This window comes from Musca autumnalis, unplaced genomic scaffold (genome assembly GCF_047663935.1).
Source record: "Musca autumnalis isolate F117 unplaced genomic scaffold, ASM4766393v1 scaffold_5, whole genome shotgun sequence".
NCBI classification, from domain to species: Eukaryota; Metazoa; Arthropoda; class Insecta; order Diptera; family Muscidae; genus Musca; species Musca autumnalis.
The window spans coordinates 82,775,270-82,779,828 of NW_027412088.1; the positions used below are offsets into that span (position 1 = coordinate 82,775,270).

Sequence of the window (4,559 nt, forward strand, 5' to 3'; positions counted from 1 at the left end):
AAGTTGAAAAAATTGTTGAACCCAATCCAAGACGAAAAAAGTGCAGAATTATCAACAAAGTACTACAAATCTTTAAAATATTTTTAGAATACTCTTAAAACAAATAAAATAACGTTAAATTGTTAGATATAAAGTACATAATAATTATAATCATTAAACAAAAGTGACGATGTTTGTTTCCATAAATAGAAGATTTGCCACAGTACCATCAGGCTCAGCAATACACACACGCTCATTCATAAGCATTCGCTGCTATTCGTCTATCAACAACGAAACGCAAATGATATTCTCTGAGTTGTAGCCGCCCCATACTCATATAAACACTTTGACAGCCACTCAGCATGAGGGGATGTAGCTCAGTGGTAGAGCGCTCGCTTTGCATGTGAGAGGCCCCGGGTTCAATCCCCGGCATCTCCAATCTTTTTTAAATATTTTTTTTTTTAATTTATTTTTTTTATTATTTTTTTGTTAATTTATTTATATTTTTTATTATTTTTTAATAATAATACATACAAATTATTTATTCCTTTCACATATTTGCACAACACATGTGAATACATGATGATATAGGTTTTATTTTTAAAAATACATACCTACAGGGTCATTATTATATGTGTTCTTTTACTATTTGATGGATTTGAAAACGCGAAATAAACCAATTTGGAGGCAAATATAATTTGTACATTGAAAGTTAATGCCAAGAAGCTCCTCTATAAATTTCAATCATCACTTTTAACTTAAGTTCACCGGAACGCTATAAATCTGTTCGGTAAGTCCTAAATATACAAAAGAAAACTTATAATAATGGGGGACAGGGTGGAAAGTTCATATTCGTACACCCTTAAAAAAATTAAATCGTTATTAATTCCATATTTTATATGCAAATATGAAAAAAATTATGGGAATTATTTTTTAAATTGCTGAATTTGGGATTTCGTTGGCTTTAAATAGGGTATTATCATCATACTAGCTATAACAAGTACATAAACATGTTTTTTTAAGTTCGGGCGGAAATATGTTATACCCTCTGTTACGAAACAATGTTGACAAGTTGTGATCACGAAGTTTTCAAACTACTGGAAATCCTGATTTCCAACTATAGCAATTTGGACTGAAAATGAAAATAAAAACGTTGAAATGCCTGTAGTGTGATTCCTTAACTAGTTGACGACAGAGTTACCGACGATTTTCGGTAAGTGGAATTTTTTAAGTGTCAATAACTTTTAACATTACCGAGTTTTTTTCGGTGATTTAGCGACGAAAAATTTAATACTCTTTTTGAGGTTCTCTAAGTAAAATCTAAATCAGTTTTTATGTAATCTTATTCCATTTTCAAATAATAAAGGAATGCGGAATTCCGTAAGAAATATGTATACTCCATGTATTCGATCTTTATAGAGGTCTCGAGGCTTTATACTCATCTTGGATCCAAAAAAAGTTACTCGTACAGTATTTTGTGAATGGAAGTGCATCGAATGAAATATATATTGGACAACATGTACCATATATTGGTTTTCGTAAAGTATGTATATCTCGAAACCTAATTAGAAATTTGTTTCAAAATGTTGTAATACTTTTTTTACACAAATTTTGTGTTAAACAGTAGGGAAATCCGCGAAGAAGTAAAATATATATGGGAGCTAAATCCAAAACAGAACAGATTTCATTATAATTTTTCACATTTATTTGTAGACCAAATTCTGTCACATAGTCCAAATTTCATCAAAATTTGACATATATAGCATCAAATACCTCAAATCGGTCGAAAATATATATGGGAGCTATATCCAAACCTGAACCTTTTTCGATATGATTTGGCACAGCTATTTCTAGACTAACCACCGCCACACATTCCAAATTTTATTGAAATCGGACAAATATAGCGTGCTTCGTGCATCAAATACCTCAAATCAAAAAAATGTATCTGAACCGATTTCGATATAATATCCCAGCAAAAAAAGTCCTCCCAAAATCATGGGTTTTGTAAGGGATTTTCGGCAGCCGTAACTACTCGCAAACCCCCTTTCTTCCCCATTATTTTTACAAGGGCATGTCGCACTCAGTGTGTATTTATTTTATGACCACTAGAATAACTAGTTATTCTGTGGCCACTAGAAGTTGAAAAGTAAGTTGAAAAAAAATCTATTTTTAGAACAGTTGATGTAGAGATTTTTTAATTTCATCACACTTCTTATTTTTATTTTACTTTATTTTATTTCGCTCGCTGTGCGGGTTGAACACACGAACCCTCTGATTTCTAGCCAAAGACACTACATACTATGCCACGCACACGAACATTAAGGGTTGCTTAAGAACTTAAATGTGCAGTGCACATGCGCAACACGAACTGTTATTTTTTAATTACAAAAAACTTGCGTGCCGACAGTAGGCGTTGAACACACAACCCTAGGATTTATAGTCGGACATACACTCACTGTGCCATCGTCCTCATTACTTAGTGAGGAGCAAAGGTTTGCCTTGCAATTTTTTAAGAAGTATCCCATTACTTTTCAGATTACTTGTAATGGGAAAAAAGCGTGTTTACATTACTTTGTAATGGGTTACGTAATGACTAATGGATCAGAATTTTTGCTCGCATGGCTCACTTGTTTCTATGCCAAATCCCGGCGAACATTCCAAATTTTGTTGAAATGGGACATATATAGCGCGTTTCGTGCATCAAATACCTAAAATCGGCCGAGAATATGTATGAGAGCTATATCCAAATTTGAACCGATTTCTATATAATTTGGCACACTTATTTCTAGACTAAATTCCGTCGCACATTCCAAATTTCATTGAAATCGGACATATCGAGCCCTTCCCGCGAAAAAGATGTAAGCGACATTTTTTCGATTTTCGTTTTTTTACGGAAATCTATGAAGAATATTCCAACACTCCCAAATTTTTAGAACTCAGCCATGTACCGTTACGAAATTAGAGCAAAAACAATTTTGATGTAAGCGCCATTTTTTGCTTTTTGTGTACATTTGTTTGTGACAGCGAATTGTCGCTTACATCAAATTGCACATTTACATACCATGTCGTTATTCAACATACAGGCATATCACAGAAACGAATTCCGATCGAAAGTGGAATTGATTCCATATTTAGCTTCTTCAGAAAACGAAAAACGGAGAATTTTTCGGAATGAAACCACTTTTGATTTTGCAAACGGAATTGTATTTTTATTTTGTTTAAATCTGCCACTTTAAAACACTCTAAAAACACTTAGAAATAATTAAAATGTTGTTTTATTAACAAATTTACATTAAATTTCGCATTTAAGATAAATAATTAAGTTTTTTGACTTCACAAAATCGATCGGAATCTAAAGAAGCTAAGACAAAAACGATCGAAATGAAATTTCGGAATTGCAACCATTCCGATCGGAATCTGTGACATGCCTGTATATTACAAGAAATACGTTTTAATCTTATAATTCTTCGAATAAATACTTGCTATAAAATTAGTGTGCTTTGTTTTTAAATTGTAGATAATAATTACTCTAAAAATGATTTGTTTCAAATAATTTTTTTTGATGTAACCGCCACTTCTCAAAATAAAAGCCTGATTGCGTGACAGCGAAAAAGATGTAAGCGACACAAACTACCGTTATATTGAAGATATTCCACAAATTTTTTATTTTTTCAGTAAATAGGATTTAATAACAGAACTATACCAAAATGGAATAAACAATTTTGGCTATATCAAAAGTTATTCAATAAAAACCGTCTCCTGTAAAATTAGCTTTTTGTCGCTTACACCTTTTTCGCGGGAAGGGCTCGATATATAGCGTGTTTCGTGCACCAAATGCCTTAAATCGGGCGAAAATATATATGGGGGCTATATCCAAATCTGAACCGATTTTTACCAAACTAAATAGCGTTCTTTCTTTGGCCAAAAAACCAAATTATAGCTAATTCGGTCTGAAAGTGATATAAAAACTTCAAATTACCTTAAATCTGGCGGTACCGTTATATGGAGCTATACCAAACTAAGGATCCTATGTCCACAATTTTTGGTAGGTAAGTTTTTTTAAAACAAAGAACTATAGGGTACTAAATTGCTAAATTACAGCTAATTCGGTCTGTAAATGTGGCTAATTCGGTCTGAAAAAAAAACGCCAAAATACCCCAACTCGGGCGGCCATACCAAACATATTTATGTCCACATTGTTTGGAAGGTAAGTTTCTTGGCCTAATTCGGTATGAAAATGTAGCTATAAATGTGAAATATCCTGAAATCGGGCGGTACCGTTATATGGCGGTTATGTCAAAACGTGAACCTGTGTCCACAATGTTCTGTGATTTTTAGTAGAAACTTTTTTGGGCCCCTGATTACCCTAAATGCCAAGCTATAGCTAATTTGGTCTCAAAATTTGGGTAAAACGTAAAAATATCGAAAATCGGAAGGTACCGTTCTATAACGTGGACTTACACTTACAAATGTCTAGTGGAAATCGTTGTGGCCTCAAGAAACCGGTAAGAAAAGAAGGCCTGAAATCTTCAAAATACCGAAAATCGTGAGGTACCGTTCTATGGGAGGTATATCAAAAC

The 4,559-nt window shown here is 33.1% G+C and overlaps 1 non-coding gene across 1 annotated transcript; it reads left to right on the forward strand.

Moving 5' to 3' along the window:
• Nucleotides 1-345: 345 nt before the first annotated feature.
• Nucleotides 346-417, forward strand: TRNAA-UGC (transfer RNA alanine (anticodon UGC)). Its single transcript has one exon. It is a non-coding gene; the product is annotated as a tRNA-Ala (tRNA).
• The last annotated feature ends 4,142 nt before the right edge of the window (nt 418-4,559 follow it).